Source organism: Gambusia affinis, linkage group LG06, assembly GCF_019740435.1.
Source record: "Gambusia affinis linkage group LG06, SWU_Gaff_1.0, whole genome shotgun sequence".
Classification (NCBI taxonomy): domain Eukaryota; kingdom Metazoa; phylum Chordata; class Actinopteri; order Cyprinodontiformes; family Poeciliidae; genus Gambusia; species Gambusia affinis.
The window spans coordinates 28,449,660-28,472,096 of NC_057873.1; positions in this window are offsets into that span (position 1 = coordinate 28,449,660).

Below are 22,437 nucleotides of genomic sequence, written 5' to 3' on the forward strand. Positions count from 1 at the left end.
AGCAATTCAATACATGAACAAGATCTTGGCCTTCCAATACCAAGCACAGAAATGCCAATCTCTCCATCTCTTCTCTTTACATTCCTGGCGCGCTGCTGTGATGCTGTCACTGGCTTCCTGGTTATAGGCCGACTCGTTGTCTCGTTCCCTCTAATTTCCTCATCTCATCCATCTTGCAGCCGACAGCCACTATCTCTTCCCCTACCTGTATGTGGCAGACATCTGGAGAGTATGACCAAATCACTTTACTATCCCGCGGGGGAAACAATCGTCCAATAACTTCCACCGCCATCCAGGAAGTCCTGCATTAACCATGAAGCTGGTTTGCCAAGTCATAAGGTTTCATTCGTTTTATCAGAGCTGCCAGATTGCTTGAGTAATTGCTATGCCGCACCGTGCCTCTCTTCTTTATTACTCTAAACTCAATCCAGCAGTGGTTCGGTTCTGAGGTTGCATCAGTGTTCATGGTTAATGCACAGGTGATATGCTGTAGGCACTGAGAACAATAACACGACCATTATGAAGGTGATAATGATGACGGTTGCTGCTTGAGTAACAGAAATGTGTTGCCTGTGCAGGAGATTTCTACCATAAAACAAACCTGATGCTCTTTGTCCATAATTAAATCAGTCTTTCTTCTTTCCTTTAGTTAAGGCCCAGGAAGCCTCATTTCTCAGACTCTTTGTGAAAATGAAGCAAACAAAATCTGCTTTTCCTTTTTGTCGCAAATGCTTCAGATGCAGCAAATGTTAATACTACTGAGCCATAGCCTGGGTTCTAAAATGTTTAAATTAGGATTGAATTTATTGTGTAAGAAGCTAGCTCAACCAATCTTGTTCTGTGTGAAAAAGTAAAGCAAATTTTACCTGTGATTAACCATGTTTTCGTAGAAAGCCGTGTTCAATTTGAGCAGCGTCAAGCAGAACATCATGTTGTAAACATCTTAATCTGAATAGTTATCTACAAAATTAAATAAGAATTGCTAAGCATTTGTAGAGGGCATTGTGTCTATTCACGTACCGATGTATACTACAATATACGTTTGTATATTGTAGCCATTTTTGTTGAAAGTGTGGACAAAAATAGTGAGAGATCCAAGGACAGAACCTCCGAAAAACTTTAAATAACCAAAGAAGCATCCCAGAAAAATCATACATGGTGGTGAAAGTGTAACGGCCTGAAGATGTTCTGCAGCAGACCGGAAAGTCCAACTTAAAATCCATCTGAAATGGCACGGCTCACCAAAAACAGGCAGGTGATGCTCAATAACCCGTCAATGTGGTCATGTTAAAACAGTCCTGCAAAAAAGACTGGGCTGAAATTCCTCCAGAAAGATGGAAAAAAAGTCACTACTAGTTATCATCAACTCTTAAAGTCAGAGTTTCAGAGGGAAAATTGTATTACAGTGGCTAATTACTTGTTCAATTGTAGCCAGGTTGCTTTCAATGTCTCAATAACTATGAATACTATGAGCTGCTGATCATATGTGATCAAAACTTTCTTGATATTCTGCACAATTTCACAATTGCTGAGATTCCATTAAATATGAAAAGCAATTAAAAATCACATGAATCACATATTTGTCAACGCAACACGCCATTAAAAAAAAACATGCCAGGTAATCACCGTCCCACCACGTTCTGTCATCTTTGTGGTTTTTGCCAGTAGTGACATCCAGTTGTTGATCACATGACTGTTAATTATTAAGTGTTCCCATCGCAGTTTTGGAAAACACAAACATTTCGATTCAGTTGAAAAACCTCCTCACGCTAGCACAAGACTGATCAGAAAATGTGAGCCTTTTTGAAATTGGAGTGTTTCTATTAAACATATTCTTGGAATTCCAATAAGCACACTTGTATGGTCAATGGAAATGCAGCTACACTCCAACGTCCTCTGGGGAACGTGGTGCTGCAGTTGAAGCACTGTCAAAGTCCAAAAGGATTAAACGAAATGAGAAAAACAGATTAATTTAAATTTGCGGGGAAATCCACAAAAATACAGAATACAGGTCTTTATGAAGAATAAATCTGATCTTTGACTTTTTCTTCATCTCAAAATCTCATCCCAGTACTGCAGCTCTTCTTGAGATATCATCACACCCCTACGTTTTACATTTTAAACTTTATTTTCTATTTACCTGGGCTCTTTGGTAATTACAATTTTAAGAACTGAAACATTTCAGAAGGACAAAAAATAAATACATTTAAACACACATTGTATGTCCCATGTCTTTCTGAAGCCTCCGTCTTCAATTCTCCAACACTTTGAAACATTTAACAGTAACCTTAGCCCTAGCCCAATTTTCTCCTCGCTACCTTTTTCCTCCTGACCCACCTCACCTTTCTGTCTCTCCATCATTGTCACTGCACTTCTAACTTCCCAGCAATTGTCGTTTTTCCTCGTAAAATGTTTCCGACAGCCAATTTATACAGTGGCAGAACGCATCTATCTCCCTGAAGGCTGAGAAGTGCAGCTCTCTGTATTTCCCTTCCCTGATTTCACTTGTGGTCAGACCTCCAGGTCTTCGCTCTGCAATTCTCAGTCGCAGTGCTTCTGTCCAACTATGGTTTACTTTGAGTTTGGCAGATGAAAAATCAGGTGTGTAAAATCTGATATCATTAACATCCTTTATCAGGCCAAACTATCATTTTACTCCTGAGATGCGAATGGATGGAAATTTGATTTAATACTAGGATTCATTTTAAAATCATCTTTTTAAATGGGGTGCAATCAAACTGGGCTGGGTGCTCTGGAAAATGTGAACCCTTGAAATTTCTATCTTTTTGGTTAGATACAAAAGTTTGAATTTTATTTATCATTTTCCTTTACGTCTGCTCTATTGGATACCAACTTTCCAACATTTGCTATATTTTTTTTCCAAGAGTTAAGAGTCTCCAGAGCACCCATTCCACTGTGTCAAATGAATTACAAACTTTGAAAAACCTGTTTACCTCCTCGCCAAAAACCTCTGAACAAAAACGGAGGGCTGTCAAATTTTACCGGTTGTAGGATTTGACAAAAGACTACGAGCCATTTCTCCTGCTAACGCCTTTGATTAGGTTGTATTTACCCAGAATGCCCTGTGTTTCTGTTTTTGGTGCAGTCTCTGGTCCACTTGGCATTCACATACATATTTGAATCCAACCAGAGTTCATTTCAACTCTACCAAGACCTGCTTGTAGGTGGACCAGAGTTCACTCTTGATTACACATTCACACCTCAAAACGGCCTCGACTTTTGAGACAAACAAACTGGAGTTCAATCAAAGTGGACGAAGCAGGACTGGTGTGAATGCACCTATACTTACAAAGGTGACAGAACGATAAACTATAACATTCATTTGTCCTTGTTCTAATAGAAGCTTGCCTCTGGAAATCCTTTCCAACTTTTTCCAATCTTTTAAAAAAAGCTCATTGATTTGTTGCTGGTTGTTCTTCATACTTCACTTGACGCAGTTTATCATCACAAGTATTTGAGCTCCTTTAGGTCGAGCCCGTCTTTCAGATGAACTCAGCGTTAAGCTCCAAGCACCCAGTGGAGATGTCACTAAGTTCCAACACCATCACGTTGCGGTTGATGGTTCACTCTCTGGTTGCGCTGTGATTGGCTCAGACTTCCGTTCTCCTCAAGTCTTCAGTGACTCCATGCATGAGATATGTGCAGCCAGCTGAAATAGCAGTGAACTTGTGAAGCAACAAAGAGGAAAAACAACCTCCAAACTCAGCAATATGGCCGTCATAAATAATGCAATAATTTATAATTCTAAAACCATTTTAGATACGTGTAGTTTTTATACCACTTACACCTGACAACCTCAGGTTCTGTCTAAAGATTCTTTTACCTATTAACATAATGAGCCACACTGGTGTTACTGTTAAGGATTAATATTACGTCAACCCAATTAGACACAGTACATCCCAGCAGCAGCAGCTTTATCTGATTATCAAACCAATGAAGATCAAAAAACTCACATTATACACGTGTCCTTAAACATGTCTCCTGGAGGACACAGAGTTGAAGCAGATTAAGTCAAACATTTTTCTTGCAAAGCGGCTAAGACGCTTCGCAGATTTTTGTTATAAGTTGCGTTTTTCCAATTTGTGCTTGTAATTAGGGTGTGCAGCACCCAGACATCCAGCGGATAATCTGGCCTTTGTGTATTAGATGGGAAGTGGACCATGAAAGTAATTGGTGAGTGTAGCACAAATTGGATCCAAGTGTGATTATTTTCTTTCCCCACCTCCCATTTCCTTTGAGGCAATATTTGCAAGGCGATTAGAACAATGCTACTGTTGGCATTTTCGAAAAGCGTCATTGCATACATGCACACATGTGGGTCCAAGAGTTAACGAGGTCCTCTAATCAACCAAAAAGGTGGGAAGAGTCGCTTTTAACCACAAAATATTCATTAGCAGTTTCAACATTTTTAATTAGGATTCCTATTTGATGCTTTCAGAATAAAATCTGGTATTTTTCTGTCCAGCTTTAATTTTTCAGATCAAACTAATTTTAACATACAAAACCAAAGATTCTCTTAGTAAATACAGAAATGCAGTTTGATGATGATGATTGCATTTAAGTGAGAAAATCTACACAAACATATATAAACTATATAAATTAAAAACTAAACTGATTTTCTGAAAGCTCAATTCAATTTCCTGAGCCACACCCAGGCCCAATTACTGACAGATCAGTAGGATCACAATATCCTGAGCAGAAGCACTATGATAACAGGAAGCAGGTTAAAAGACCAATGAAACGACCACATCAGGCCTTCGTCTAAAAAAAATAATTAAATTTTATAGGTGTTAAAGTAGAAATTACTAGAAATTACTACAGTCATCCAGAATGACTCCATAAACACGTTGTCCTTTCTTAAGAACTGCACAATCTATAAATAAATCCACAGATGTTTGATTTCCATTTATCTATATTCACACAAGATAAACTCTAGGAAGCGATTCATTTGGAGAAGAAGGAAAACTAATGAGATCTTCAGCTTGAGCAGCGACCCACTGGGAGTTCAGGAAGCCATTCAGATTCATACATGAATGACCCAAAAGCAGAGATTGGATATATCTGCAGGCTGCGAGTGCTTCCTGCTGATAAATGGAGTTTTATCAATATGCCTGGCTGGATCCTGAACAGGTCTATTGTGTGTATGGAGACAGAGAGTGGATGGGAAGAGCGTTTCCTCTGAGGACGACAAGCTCAGCAGGAACCAATATCTTCAAAAATTTATACTCCAGACAACATGGCAAGAAAAATTATACAGCATTCATATTTATAAAATCCCTGGTATCTTTTAAGTAAACATTAATTTTTTTTTTTTTTTTGCTGCAAATTGCATAGCTTAAGATCAAGTTGTTTCTTTTAAAATCTTCCCTAAAATGACAGAACGCATTCACATGGAGCTGATAGGTTTTGCAACCAGTCAAACAGTGAGTGACTGCCGCTCACTGTGCCACACCAACAGTTGTGCGGTGGCTCCCCTACTGGAACAGAAATCAGGATGAGCTCCCAACCAGCTCATCAAACTCGCCTGCATCCGTTTGGATTGTGGGAAATGAAGGAGTTTATCACCAGAAACGTAGCCAATCAGAATGCTTGACTGAGGTATCTCAACAAAGTCCACATCATCCAGTCTGCTGAGGGTACTCAGATTACAGGAGGCTGAATCCAAATGCAAGGCATACATACCAGACTTTCATTTGTAAAAAAGTTATGGAAACTTTGGATCATTTTTTTATCCAGGTCACAATTCAGAACTATCACATTAAAGTGCCTAAAAATGCGTAAAATTTAATGGTTGTGGCATGAAAAACTCTAAATCGATCTAAAAATTTTGCAACCAATTTCCATTAGAGACCATTTAGTAAGCACATTTTAAAGAAGTGCACCTCTTGCTTAGCATGGCTGTGACTTCTGTAATTTCTTCTTCAAATCATTAAGATGTGTTGATTGACTCTACAGCCAAACTTCAGAAGGTTTGTCGTCTCCAGGGATCGACACTTATTCCAAAATCTTCGCAAGTCTAGTGGTGCAAATCTCAGCAGATTCTGCACAGAAGTGAAGTAGCATCCTCAATATCTGTGGAAACAAATATTAAACTGAGACGTAAACATGTAGAATTTAATGTGATTAAATTCTTGGAAAAACAAATTTGGACTTTGCTTTTTTTCACCTCAAAACTTGTTGAAAATGCAAAGCCACAGTAATTAATGCAATGAATTTAGACTCTTTTTGGGTGAATCTCAACTTTGATGGTTGGAAGCTCCCACAACAGCCTGCTGCAATTTTCCCAACAAATCAGGATTTGAAAACCGGCTCTTCAGAGAAAAGGAGAATTATTGTCGTATTCCGTCTGATCATCACAATTAGTTGTAGCTCAGCGATTCCCAACAAGCCAGTCTTTTCAACCGTTCTTCTCGTCTGAAAAGTTGCATCTTGAAAATGCTTTTTTTTTTTTTTTTTTTTTAACTCATCTAATCGGTGGGTTCTCCTCCCATCAATTACCTGCTGCAATCTCACACAGAACACAAACAAGGGAACGTGTCAACACTTCGAGACACGGCCCCCTGCACACACGTGAAAGCCTGAGCGTCCAAACAAAGCGAAACCCCTGACAGCATAAATTACTGGGTGGAAAAAGGTGAAGGTGGTGTACATGTATCAAGCCTCGTCTGCTGTCAGAGACAGCAGACGAGGAAACAAAGGAGCCTGGAGAAGCTGAAGGATGCATGAGAGACTGAGAGGAGCAACAAATGCAGTGGAAAGAGAAAGAGAGAGAGAAAAAATAAAAGTGTGGTTGAGAAACGGTCCGAACGACGAGGAGAAACATCCTCCAGCCGCGTCTTTCAGGGGACTGTCAGATCCCATGAGAGCAGCACGGTAAACAGGAGGCGAAAACAGCCCACGGTGCTGGATATTTACAGAAGAGAAGACGTTCAGATTGTACAACAGTACCACCATGTTGTGGGTGGCTTTTTCTTTTTGAGAAAATATGAAAGGAAAACATTCATCGGCTGCATTTCCATTACATATGTGTGGAAATCTTCGTCTATATTCTGCTAAAGGTTGGAAAACATAAATTTTACAATTACTGCGTTTCCAATAAATAGGAAATATAATTTAAAATAACATGTAAACAAACAAATATGTATATAAAATAAATGAACAACAATAACTATGAAATCCATTTCAGTAATAACAATACTTAACCAGTTCATCTAAAGTATTATTTGTTTAGCACAATTCAGCAACAAGGCAGTTTAAAATGTTTTATGAGACAAACAATACTATTGATATTATGAAACAAGCAATAAACATCAAATTTTGTCAAATCCTCAAGCAAATATCAAATGTAATCAATCTTTCAGTTATTGGTCAAAAGCAACTCTAAACAGGCCGTTTTTAGCTTTGACTTAAAGGAACTCAGTGTTTCGGCTGTTTTCTGGTTTTCTGAAAGTTGGTTCCAGATTAGTGGAGCATAAAAACTGAAATGCTGCATGTTTGATTCTGTACACATTAACAATAGATCTTTAATATGTTTTAGTGATCTATTTTAATAGTTTTAGGAAGCTAGGTTTTTTTTGTATTAGTACTGCTAGTATAACAGAAAACACAGCAGCATACAAGTAGACACAAAAGTATAACTTTCTACGCCCAGCTGATCAAAAAGTGAGCACAATACAGCAGACACGCCAACGTTGTGTTTCCTCAGGGCAACGAGGCCAACGCAGCGTCTGCTCTTCTGTCTGCAGCGCCGAGACCCACAACCTGCAGCACAATCCACGGCTCTCACTGTGTCCTTGCTGGAAGAGGAGCTGCTGTGGAGTTTACTTGATGAAGGACATGTCTGGCTGCTTCTGCCATTGTGGGGCCCAGCTGAGAAGCATTTATCACAATAGGAGCACCTGGTGTTCAAGAAATGCTCAAACAGAGCAGGAGCTGGAACCCCAACAACCGAAGCATCTCCTCTAACAAAGAGAGAGAGAAAAAAACAGCAACATCTTCCTTTGGATCTATCCCCCCTCCCCGTCTCCTTTTAACATGCCTCCATCTCCTCGTGTTAATTTGCTGCTTCAGTGACACGCATCATTGGGGGGAGTCATTTCTAATAACCCTGCCAGCCCCCGTACAAGTGCCTTTGAGTCACGCGCTGACATGTCATTCAAATTATTAAGCATAATGGTGACAGTGATGCATTTCTAAAGCCCCGCTTCCGTTCCCCGACACGACGGTGGAAAGCTCAACACAGCCAGCCAATCTTCCAACAACTCCCCCCTCCTCACCATCCCACTTCTTGGGGTAGAGCACGTACCAAGCTGCTGAGGTGAATCCTTTCATTTCCACCCAACGATTTTCCAAGAGAAAGGGGAAAAAAAAAAAAAAAAAAAAGAGAGAAATCTTTATTTCAGAGGGATCTCTGCATGTTAACCTCCTGAGTCTCATCACATCTACAAGAGGTTAAAGGTTATAATAGTTAAATTAAATGAACTAACAGTGATTCTTGAGAAGTGGGACAAAATGGGTTTAAATTTGTCAAAAAATGTTTTTATTATTCCTCAAGCTTATGCATACAAATATGACAATGTTTTGGAAATGTAAAGTTGCAACAATTTTTAAAACAATTACATTTTTAATGGACCTACAATCTAATATTATATAATATTAAATTATATTTTAAAATTAACTGCACACTTAAGTGAGATTTTTGTCAACACTATCACTGTCAGTTAAAAACTGATGGAGTTGACAGAAACTTGACAAGTTTCAATTCAGTTTGAAAATATATAAAAAATATTTTAATTAAATTTATTGCTACTTTTATCATTGTTTATTTGAATACTTATATTTAATTGTCATAATATATTACCTTAGTATTCCTTTAATTGTTTTAAACTATTATAATATATTGAGTTTTGCTCCAGGAAAAAGGACTTAAAGACACCGTCCACCTACTACAATGTTTAAAATAAAAAATATTCAGCAAACACCAGAAAAACATACATTGTTGTTCTGACATGGCCCAGGTTAGTTTAGTCAAATATTTGAAAAGATTTTATTTTGTGTATATTTTATTAAGATTTTGGACCTGTTTAGTCCCTCTTCTCAAGAATCACTGCTAAACAAAAACCTGTATGGAGAAAACATTTTGTTAACTGAATTAATGGGGAGATCTACAGTATAACTAACTGGAACTATGGAATGTGTTTATTACACTAAAACATACTGAAATTGGAGGTATTGTTTGTTTCAGCGCCACCGTTTTTATTTATTGACTTCTAATGTGAAATTCTCTTTTTTCCAAAACACCAATCAGTTGTTTGTTCAATAATAACTGAATAAATTTTTTATATTACATTTCCTGTTGAGTATTCATTACCTGATTTACATAAACATAATCACAATACTTTGACCTTTTGGTTTTCTGCACCTAAAAATGAACCAAAGTATAAATAAAACAAAAAAAAAACTACTACTATAACTAATAAAATACTAATCTAAATGGAATTAATTACTAATATAAACCAGCAAGCCCATTCTAAAAATTAACTGATTTATACAAAAGTCAATAAGATAAGAGTAAACTATAATAAAAACTATTGTAGCCCGGGGCTGGAGGTTTTCTTCTCTCAACCGGAGTAGAAGAGGAGAAACAACGGGCCGTCCAGGACAGTTGGAGGATCAGGTTTTTTCCTCGCCTGCTTTGTTCCCCACGTTGATCCGAGGTGTAGAACTTGTCAGAGCTCAACATCTGCTGGTTATCCTCAGCGCCGTGCTGCCAGAGCCACAGGGATTTCTGATTCCGCTCTCATTTGCAAACTTCCAGGTATGAGTGACATCCTTAAGGCAGATGAGAGGCAGCACGTCATATTCTTTATGATTTTAGTCTGAACCTTTGCCGCTCTGACGACGCTGTTGCCGTCTGAGATGGAATCGTAGCTTTACAGGACAGTCAGAGATGTTGTGCTTCTGCAGATTTTTTATTTTTTGTTTGGTTATTTCACAATCGCACGGCCCTGACCGGCTGGGCGACGGCACGTGTTTTGGATTTAAGAAAGCTAAAAAAGCAGATGCCTCGTTAATAAAGACAATTAAAGCGGCAGCTGCACCATCTGCCGCTGTCAGTGACTGAGGTGATGAGCACCACAGAGACTTAAAGGAATACTGAGAAGTTCAGTGCTGCCTTGCACAAGTTTTCATGCCACTTGAACCTTCTTGAATTTTGTCCTGTTTGGTTATTCTGATTTCATGTATTCCAGTGAAACTTTGTTTTTTACGGGGTTTCTGTTCCAAAAAGAACCTGTGATGTAGTTACCTATATTTTTTACAATTATTATACAGCATAATTAAATACTCTACATTAAAACCAAAGAACAAAACCTGGTTTCAGGACCAAGCATTTTATTTTAATATATATAATGCTTTATTACAAATAACTACAGTAAAATAATCATTGTAATCATCAATACGAAGTACAGTAAGAGAAATTGTGACTGATTTATTTCACTGTTCCTCTGACTGCAGCCTCACTCTGTTCTCTAGTGTCTTTTTCTTCTGATGTCTGTGGTGCAGGTGAGTTTTTCGAGAAGAACAGAGTTATTCGTTGTTGTTGCTCTTTTTTCATTCTGCGCAAAAATATTTGCCAAAATTTGTCAAGCTGTATTACTATATTTAAACACTGTAACGTTACTGGTACGTTATGGTATATAGAGAAGAAGCGTCGATACTGTTTAGCCAATCAGGACGCAGAACACAATGCACTGTGAAAAAAAAAACTGCACAAAAAAAATCTGCGAAGCAGCGAAGTGAAAGGTGAACCGCGTTACAGCGAGAGTTCACTGTATACTAAAAGTAGTCCAGAAATGTGCAGCGGAGGTCAAATCTGTCTTTAGGGGGACATTCACACCAGCCCTGGTCAGTCCACTTGAATCCAATTGTAAAGAAAGTCTTGTTGTCAAACTGTGATTTTGACCTTAAAAGTGAACTCTGATCTGCCTAAAATCCTTGGTGTCAGTTGAAGTGAACTCTGGTGCTCTGGATGCAAGCAGACTGGAGACGGTTCTAAAGCAGGAGGTGGACCATAGAACACGGCATTCTGGGTCAGAGTAAAAAAAAAAATCAACAAAACAAAAGCAGGTCCAACAAAACAGAGAGAAATGGCTCTTAAGTCTTTTACCAGAGAAAAGAGAAATCCTACACTAAACTGATGCTACTTTTTGTGAAGGATTTAGTTATTTTTAAAATCTAATTATTAGCAAAGTAACAAAGTTACTTTTTTAAGTTAACTGCACCCTGAGTGATATTAATACAGCTGTTCTGTGAAGGACAGAAGGACACTGAACAAACATTCTGCAGATTATATGACAGCCACCTGAACAGGTTGTGATATAAAACTAAATGTTGACACCAAGAATGGTGAACTACAAATCTGTCTTTTATCAACATTTAAAGGAGATGTTGCTTTAAACTTCATTTTACACATTATTACCGATGATGTGACTAGATTTGAGTTGGACTGCTGCATATGCAAACATTCCTAAACATGAAGGAAAAATTAACAAGATTTATTAAAGCAGGCTGAACAAATATGCACGGGTAAGAAAAAAAAAAAAAAGTCTTTAGCTTTAAATCAAACTAGTTCATAACAGATCATCGATGCAAGTTATTATCCAATTTCCTCATTTCAAATCCTCTCAGCTCCTTTTTCTACACTTGCAGCTGCTGCTGCCTGCTGGGTGGCCTGGCCTGCACCAGATAAGTGAAGGGGCAGTGAGTGTGACCTTGCCCATCTGGGGGTTATTAACTTATTATTCCTAAGAGAGTGGTGACATTCATGCTCAGAGGCCACCTTCTCAATGGATTATACATTATTAAAAAGATCTCAATATAGCCCATTTTAAAATGACGGTGCAAAAACGCTTAGAGCATAAAGAGAGCGACCTCAGCTCATGGGAAATGCATCTACTGGAACGATCTGAAGTGCATACAAACATCTAAGAGCTCAACTTTTATTTTACTTTAAGTTACTCTTAAAGTTTTGGAAAGATTCTTCATCGAGGTTTTAGTTCAGGCTGAAATCTGCCTTTAGATCCAGGAGAGAAACTTTCTGGCACAACTTTACCAAGTCCCAAGGTCTGGATCTTAAGACTCCAGCAGCTTTCAAAGTGCTAAGAAACAACTTTACAGTAGATATATTGAAGGTCAATGTATGTTTTTAAGACTTTTGAAGGATGCAGACACTCTGACCTGATAAGACAAGATGATGCTCCAAAGATCCAGACAAAATGTTCCACTTCTGATCGGTTTTGATCCAAAACCAGTTATGTGAATGTTTGTCAGTATATGTGCTAAATATACATATTTCTACATGCATTCAGTTAATGTATTGAATGAAGGCCCAACAAACAGCTTCACTAGTCAGTCTAAGGTTTATTGTTATCCTCCAGTTCCTCTGAGAACAGCTGCAGGAAACTTCAAAGACAGAAGATTCTTACTGCAGGTTGTTTGCAAACTCCTGTATCTGCAGAGTCCCTCCAGTCTCTCACTCAACTGTGATGGTGTAAAAAAAAAAAAAAAATTAAAAAATTAAAAAGCCCGCACAAGACATAGTGAAAGAAAAAAAATACAGGTATTTTTCTCTCTATGTGTGGCCTGTAGAAGATATTTTTTCATTTCTGTTCAGCTTCCTACAACTAGACACAAAACCTGGCCTTGGCAGAACTGCTTCTGTCTTTCTAACATTTTAATATTAAATGCAGAATGGGAGTTTAGAAATGCTTTGTTTTGGTGGAAGTATGAAAGGGCACAGCTCTCTGAAATCCTCAGAAATTAGCTCTGAATGCATATTGTTAAAATTAATGTGTAAAACAAGGTTTTTACTATGTAAAAACCTTGTTTTACAAATAGAAAAGGAGAGAGAGAATTGATTGATAAAATGTTGCAAAACTTTTACCACATAGTAAATATGTATTTTGCACAGCTTAACTGTTGGTACATATGTTAATAGAAACACTAAAAAAATACAAGGTGTGCAAGAACCTAACATAGGATTTTCCAAAGTTGAGTCTTTTAGACAAAGCCACAGTTTGCAAATCAGTTACAGAGAATCAAAATGATCTCACCACATAAAGGTACAAGTCTGGACAAGTATATGAAAACAACTTTCTAGAATATATTACAACGACAACGAAATGTAGGACAAAAATGGCGTTGCTAAAACTGGACTTTTCTTCAAAATGTCCACACAAACTGTTTGTTCTGGTTCATGTGGATGAAAACTATTCTGAATGTGTACAATATTGATTTTTAAAACAATGTGATGGAGATATTTGTTGTTCTAAAGACCAGGCTACATTTGTTCAAGGTCTTAAATGATCAAAACATAAATAAATGGTTACTTTAAATCTACACTGTTAATCTGGATAACTCCGTCAGTCTTTCTGTCAATAATAATAGTAATAATGCAGCCATAGATCCAGAAAAATATCAGACTTTTTTCCCCCCACATTTCCAACTACTGCTATATTCATGTTACTTTCATGAAACATTTCTTTCTACTTTATAAAGACAGATGTATCGACTTTGACACAGCTGTCCTAATTTCTGTAAAGTGATGGTGACTAGTCGTGGCCTGGATACTGTAGGAGCGTGTCTTTAATTAAGGGGAGTCTGACCAGGTTTTGGGGTTTCCCCCCACTGTGTTTGTTAACATACACCATTAATCAAAAGGGGTTTCCATTAAGCAGGTCACTCAGGATCATGCTAAACAATTAGGCTCTGATTAAGAGATTGTTCATCAAGCCGTCACCACTTGCAGCCAGTGGCCTGTTTAAAGCCCACAGGAGCACAATGCCCTGCACCTACAAAACCCTGAATTATGGCACTCAAAGCACACTGGCTGTACACACCCAGTGTACTTAGAGTCAAACCTGCACAACACACACACACACACACACACACACACACACAAACTATTCAAGTTAGCAAAGTAAAATAACACATATTTCTTTTCAACAGCTTTTACCTTCCCCTGGATGCCATTACAATAATGACGGCTGATTTCTGAGCACATCTGCCAACAGAGTTTTCTCTCTCTTTTCTCTTCTTTTGAATAAAATCATCACTCAGCTTTCATGAACATCCTTGTGCTGAATGAATAGGACCCTTTTTTGAAAAGACGGCAAGGTGAATCCCCCCCACACACACACATACAACCCTACACATACACACACACACACAGGCAGCCACTCTCTCCACTCCAGGCCTAACTGAACCAGAAATCTCAAGGAGAGCCGAGAAGTGAATGGAAAAGATTAAGTGTGTGGGCAGGTGAGGATGATGGCAAATGCAGGAAGAAATTAGCAGAATAAAGAATGAGGTAGAATCAAAACAGGAACAAATGCTGTCTGTGTATTGACCTGTCCCTGAGCCACACATGGTCCTGGAGAAACCACATGGTCCTTCCAATCACCTGGTAGAAAAGAAACCCTATGATTGCAAATAGCCCTTCCAAGAAACTTAATTCGATTACTAATTAAAAGCATTTGGACGTTTCATAATCAACAGGCTAATAGGGAAGTAGATGCAGCACAAAAGAAGCACCAGGCTCCCAGAGTCGAAGAATCATATGTGGCACGTGTTACAACTGGTGGTTAATCATGGCTGGGGCTGGAACCAAAGAACGACCACGGCTATTTACACAACATAGTTCCCAGGAATCAGAAACAGAAGTGATTGCACATCTTAGTAAACATGCCCAGTGCCAAACACAGACCAACCATGTTTGAGACCAACAAAAAGAAAGTATATTGATACTCTTGACCAATGGGCAAGAGAAATATGTCAACAAAGTGGCTGCTGTTAGGATTAACCCATATGACACAGACAATGGAAACATGCCAGACGATGTGGACAAGATGTCTCCGATCTCATACTACAGCAAACTTCACCAGTTAGTGAACATGAGGAGTGCCGACATCATGGAGGAGCTTCACAGCCAGAAACTTATGGCTGCATCCAATCAGTGTTTCAACAGATTTGTAAAGGACGTATCAACGCTTCCTGTTCTGTTGTAAGGTTCTGGTGACTGACAGAGTAAGTACATGTAGTAACATACATGTAGGCTACATGTCCATCTTAGCTTGCTCATAAAAGCTACATTAACTATGCCAATATTTGATATTGTAAATAATATAAATATCACCATATTGATGTTTGCACTGTATACATTTCCTACATTGTTTGCACTGTTGGAGCTGACTTTAATATCATTGTACATGCATATAGTGACAAGCAATAAATTCTAAGGCGAGTCTAATTTTGCTAATTGGACTGAAGTTTTGCTAAACCTAGGGTAGGTGCTGAATTAGCAAATTCAGCACCTACCCTAGTAACCATCACTGATATTTATCTTAGAATTACACAGAGGCAAGTAGAGTACTGGAAAAAAATTAAAAAATAATTGTTATATACTTATATTGTTTATAAGTTATGAACGAGGGGAGCTAGTTCTAAGCTTGTAGCTTGTTTGTTCCACAGCAAATCCATAGAAACTGCCTATCAAAATGGCTGTCAGATAGTTCCCGGAAGTGTTACGTCATATGAGAACTGTGAAGGTACACGTCATACAAGAATGTATGTGCAATGTAGTTGCTTTGTTTCGTTTTTTAAAATATATACTAATAGGAAGAGAGCAAACTTGTTATAAAAATGCTACGCGCCTTCAGGACTCGGAGACTTTAGTCTTGTCACAGATGACCACTGGGTCACAACTCCCATTTTGTAGTAGCCCGATAAAAAACAGCTGCTTGTTCTACGCTTTGTTTCAATACAGAGGGTCTGGACTCTCGGCTATTGAGAAATGACCGCTTGCTGGAGTCGTGCTCTGTTGAAGTTTTACATTTTAACCCAGTCGCTAACATTTAACCACGACGTACAAAATATGCCAGTTGGACGATACCGAAAACTGCCTGCACTTTAAATCACCATCCTCCACTTCGAAGAGATAAATGCCGAGCAGAATAAAATGCCTGTTAATTTTAGCTTAATATTTAGAAGAGTGCCCAACGCGAAATTCATGGCTTCGTTCACTTCGCTTTTTTGAAAACAAAAACAAAACAAACCAATTTTTTCCGAGTCAAAGGCACTAAAACACAATTCTCAGCATGTAAACAGTTCAATTAACAACCAGAATAATAAAATCAAGTAAATGTTACTCACAAGTGAAGTCTTCCATCTATGAATCCACTGATTAGTCTGCAAGTGAGAGATCTTACCCAGCTGCACCAATTAGCTGAAGCAGCGGTATGGAGCTAAATTGGTGCCATAAAGTTTGTTAATTAACAAACAAACAAACAAACAAATAAATAAATAAATAAATAAATAAATAGTTATTGAAACTGGAAAAGAATATGCTGAAGGAACCATGCAGTTAGTTAATAAAATCTCTTTTTGATCCACAAATTTATGTTATTTTATTTAAGTATAAACTACACTTTGTGTCTCAGCAAATAATATGTGAATATTTTAAAATTCAAGACAGCAATCTTATTAGAACTGATCAACGTGTCGCTTGAACCAATAGGAACTTTGTTTGGAGAAGCCTATGAAAAATATCTGAAAGTGCCTGCCTCTCTTTTTTCTTAAATGAGCTCATTAATGATTGATGCAGCAAATGACCAATGTGATGAGAATAAAAGTATGCCATTTGCTTAATAAATATAAGTACCCATAAGGGAAAACCTTTTAAATCTAGAGTGCTGCTTAAGCAGCTGTATTAAAATGGAATTTGAGTTCCTCTTTTTTGAGTGTAAAAAATAAATAATTTATTCAAATACAATGGAGTTGAAATATCAGAATGTGACTGGTTAACATGGTCCTTGTAGAAGCTTCAAAATATGAACAGCTAAAGGCCTATTAGGCAAAATAACTAATATATATATATATATATATATATATATACATATATATATATATATATACACACACTTTTAAAATCACTTTAATTTAAATAGGGTTCTCCTGAGACGTTTTGGGTCTTTGGATATAAAGACCCAATACAGAAACCTCTGAACTGAATGAAACAGACACAAACAATAACAAGACCGAATCAAAGCAAAATGAGTGAAACTAAGCATGACAGAGTACAGGTGGGAAAAACAATAATACAATGTATATAGAACATAAAACACAGAATTCACTCAAAAATGGCTGGTTTGATTTGGTTTTGAAAGTAAAGACACAACTGGGATTTTCAGTTTTAAACATTAAATGTTTTTGTAGAAGGTTCTCAGACTGGATGTTTCCACAGTTGTCCTGGCCATCTTGCTGGGAACCATTGAAGTTCCAGAAGTTACTCAGATAGATTGAGGAATTTGTAGAGTATCAGAATATCTGTAGTTACAAAAAATCAGATTTTTTTCCCTGTAAGTTAAATATGTCAGTCTGTTCATTTTCTCTCTATGTATTATCCTCAGGTGTCACAAAGTCTCACCACATATTTTTGTTTAGTTTCAAGGACAAGTATCTTATTACACTTATCAGTCCAGTGCATCGCTAATAAAGACAGAGATCATCCATGTTGCCATGGCCGTAGGTTTGGGTATGGATGGTCGTGACATGTCACGACCAATATTCAAGGGATATAAAATAGTCCCAACCAATTTTTGCCATATTAATAAAAAAAAAACATATGTATTTTTTAACAAAAACAAAATAAATAAACGAAAATCGACATTGATTAGTTTAATATTTCAATATACTACGCAGTGGTAGCATTCATTTTAAAATTCGCTGTTATAAACTATGACGACCCATGCCGCTATTGGCTCAAAGAACGTGGATCTACGTTCTTTGATTGGCTGCAACAGGCGGCGGCCAGCTGGCCGCACGCGGAATGGAAGCTTGGTCCATGGTGCTGAAAGTGAACGCGTCTCCTTCTGAGTTTGACATTTATTATGAGTCTCCGAGACCATGTCGCCACCAAAAAAGAAAAGGACGACAGGCATTAGAAATTATTTCGCTACCTCGGCTGTAAGTACAGTGAGTGGACCCATTATTAAGCCAATGTGGTGCTCCCCCCCCCGCCCCCCCGGTCAAAAATGGTCGGGGGCGGGGGGGGGGTGTTGGTCAGTAAGTTGTAAGGTCCCACCAAAACTTAGACCAAACCTACGCCCTTGCATGTTGCCATGACAAACCCGTGGTTCTCAGTCCCATTACCTCACAGCATCACCGCGGACCACCAACCCTCACGTTACGTCCAAAGGGAATGATGATTGGGTGAGGAGGTGAGGAGGGGAAGTGGAACAGCTGCATTTAATCAGCCACACAAACTACAATACAGGCAAAGTGCTGGTCAATAACGGCATGTTTTCATCCAAACAGCTGGGAAAATTACACGTCTTCAGGACTCATTTATCACATGTAGAGCTATGATGGAAAAATAGAGAGAGATGTGGGCTGAAGACAGACAAGAGGGAGGGAGAGAGGGATGAAATGCTAATTTTCACTGTGTCCCACACAGCTGCTCTAACTGTTTGACATGTGTGATGAATGGTGTTGCCTTGCTTCTGCTGCCCTCTCACCTCCACTCATTGTCACCAGTCGTCCGACAAAAGCAGAAGTGAGGGGCTGCGGGGTGGGGGGGTAAAAAACATCCTGCAGCACAAGCAGTAGATGCTTCCTTTCATCAACGCACCGCACAGACGTATGTGAGCTCATACCGCAGCGTCCGCCCTGGAACAAACACTGTGTCAGACATCAGACGGCCCCCACCACCGAATTCACATCTAACGAATCTGGTGTGAAGCGTTTGTGCTGCGTTTGTGCAGGCAAAACTTTTGTTTGTGCTGTTTTCGCTTTTAAGGTGATGACGATGACCTCCGATGACCCCTGGAAACATCTTTATTAGTATCTCTAAAATGACAGCAGCACAAATTAAAGTTTTTACTCCACAAAGCAGCGCAAACGTTTGACACTAATTTTGTTAGATTTGAAGAAGGTGTGTGTGGGGAGGTTCACACAGGTCAAAGCACACACACATTCACATGCGCGCTCACTCCCGCTCATTACACCCTGATAACTCACATCCCGCTGCAGTCTGTTTGCTGAGCGAAGCTTGTTTTCTCTCTCTGCCCGGCTAACCGGCCGAAATGTGATGCAACGATTACAACAAGGTGAGAGAGAGAGAAAAAAAGAAGGCTGCAAAGAAACAAGCACTCTACTGAAATCTCTGTTTGTGGCTCATTCAAATGAAGAAGAAAAATAGGGAGCAGGTGGAGTATACACACACACAGACACTCACACTCCGGTAAACAGTTGGAAATAAAACATGAGGAGGAAAGTTGCTTCGTTGGCAAGAAGTGGAGCAGTCATTACTGGTACGTGCTTGCCAGGCACAAACAGAGGAAGAGCTGTGAAGCAAATGCAGTTCTCTCTCTCTCTCTCTCTCTCTCTCTCTCTCTTCCTGTCTGTCTGATGGGTTTGTTTAAAAGGGTCGGATGGATCAGGGAACCTGTTTCATGCACACAAATGCAAAAATACGCCGCAACAGAAATAGGAGAATAAGATCTTCACACACAGCTTCTTCTCATTGTGTGAGGGCTTGTTTTTATTTTAACACTGGAATATTTTTAAGTAAAAATAAAAACTCAAGAGGTGTGCACAATCAAGAAAAAAAAAACCTCAGGAACAAAAAAGAAACTTTAAACCAAAGCAAGCACTGACTGAATAAAATGTAGGTCAACATCTATGTAGCTGCAGAAAAGCACATATTTAGTTGTGTTTAGTGATGTGAATGTGGGATCAGGTATCAATGGTTTCCTGTTTGTATGCTATAGATTCAGAAAAGGCAACCCAGACCTGTAGAATAGGGCTGAAAAAAACTAATTGGATTAATCGTGATGAATCAATTAATTTAAAAAATAATCGTCAAATAATTTAGTAATCGATTAATCGTCACTCAAAAGAAGACAATTTTGTTGTCAGAACAATCAAAGGAATAACAAAGACAAAACTATACAAGAAATATACATTTTATTGCACTTAGGCAAAAATGTTTTATCTACAAAAGGAATTTATTTGCCTCATTTTGTGAATTTTTAATATTGTATAAACAAAATCTCAAGTGGTTAAATGAAAAATGGGCAAAATGAACCAGTGTTTTATTAATCAATAACTAAAATAATCGTTAGCTGCAGCCCTACTGTGGAGCTCAGGTAGAGCAGCATTTTCTCAAGCCTTTGCCTCGCTAACTTGGTGTGTATTCCAAACATTGTTTCACAATTCAAAAGTCAAATGAAACAGAAATCAACAACCATTAAAAAAAAAGGATTAGCATTAGCAGGGAAGCTGTATGTAGCTATAGCTGCATCTAGCTTAGCTGCTGTTAGCTTTAAGGAAACAGGACAGTTTAGAAACGTTTCTAGAGCTATTTTACTTAACTTAGTGGCATGAAACAAAGAAAAATACTTATAGAAGACATAAGCCTGACCTTATGGGACTCTCGGTGATTAAAACAGTCCCTGGAATGAGGCTCTAAAGAGACCAAACACTCTTGCTGACTTTAGCTGCAGCAGCTTTAGCTACAGCAGCTTTAGCTACAGCAGCTTTAGCTACAGCAGCTTTAGCTACAGCAGCTTTAGCTACAGCAGCCTGGTTAGCAACGCTCAGTGTGAAGTCTTTGGCTCTATTCCAACAGTAACTGCTGTGGTCAGCAAGAGCTATGGATAACTAAACAGGTAGACTACTACCTCTTCTCGCCTGTCAGTTTCAGGATTTAACTTTGTCCACCAGTGAAGTCCTGAGAAATTAAAGGTCCAATGACATCACAGAGTTTCCTTCCTGAATCTCCTCCTCTTCCTGCTGCTGGAGCCAGATTTATTGCAGACGATACATTGAATCATTAGTTGTCATGCCGGCTTGTATTCAGTCCTTCAAAGCTGGATGTTGAAACAGAAAAATGACTATTTGACATACATAAGAATATTCCATTAACTGACATAATATAAGAAAATTAAAATGTTGCAAAACTCAACACAAATGAGGCAAATGAGGCATGTCCAAAAGAATTTGCAATTTGTTGGAAAGAATGAGAAGCTGCTTCCCTGATGAGCACAAAGGACTAAATGTTGTGAAGGTTGAACTAATAGTTATGAGAATTTTAATATGATCAGAGAAATACACCGAAGAAATGAGCTCCTTCTACAGAATCGTCCTCAGGAAAACAAAACCTGTCATGATTGTAAGGACCAGGTTTCTGTGTAAAGTCAGACTTTGTTTGCTTTTCTGAGGCATCAAACTATGTGACAACTGCACAAAAAGAAGTATTTTTCTAGCAGCACTTTATAGAATGAGTCATAGTTGCATTTGTTACATTTTACTCATTGAACATTATTTTCTGATTTCCACTGAAAATCTATTATCTATGTGAGTCTCTTTATTTCTACAGGAAAATGAAAAGAAATGCACTCATAAATTCAGCATAATTAAGTTCAGAGGCAGGTGTGTGTGCGTGTGTGTGTGTGTTGAGTAGTGGGGGCACCACAATGCATTTGGGCTGAGGGCACTTAAAAAGCTAGCACTGGCCCTGCGTACAGAATCAGAACAAGAAATCCTTGGTGCACCAAATTGAATTGTCTAGAGTGTGCTGCTAATGTGTGTGATATTTTACAAACAATGCAAAAAAAAAAAAAAAGGAATCAAAACTTGCCAACATCTGTAGTAAACCTAAAACATTTATGGAAAATATAAAAAGTAATACATTTCCTGAACCTGAAACGTGGTGGGGACATAAATAAGGTCCATTCTAAATTCAGTGATTGCCTCCAGAATCAAGTTGGTTTAAATTTGTAACATCCTCTGGACGTGATCTTCAGAACTTAAAAAATATGCATATAATTAGCAGAGCTGCTGCACACACACAGCGAGTTAAAGGCTGGAAATGAGAGTGGAGGGACAATTAACAGCAACTCACCGGTTCCTGGAGTTCTCAGGTGTCAAACTCCAGCCCTGGAGGGCCGGCGTCCTGCAACTTTCAGATCTGTCTCTGCTTCAACACACTCGAATCAAATAATTAGGTCATTAGCAGGACTCTGGAGAACCTGTCTACATACAGAGAAGCTAATTTAGCTATTTGATTCAGGTGTGTTGGACTAGGGCTATAAAATTCTGTTTCATATCCCTGCTGCTGTAACATCTCCAAGTCATCAACAAATAAAAAACATAAATTAAAAATATGCTTCTTCCCCCTCTGAACGCACTGATTTGCTCACTATGATGAGCATATACAATATTGACTAAAGGTAACTAATTAAAAATATATGTTTTCCCCACAGTTGTCTACTAATGTTGTGATGAGTGGCCATATTGAAACGCAAAGTTTCAACCTCAACTGGAAGGCAGCATTAACATAGTAAATGTAGTTTACTA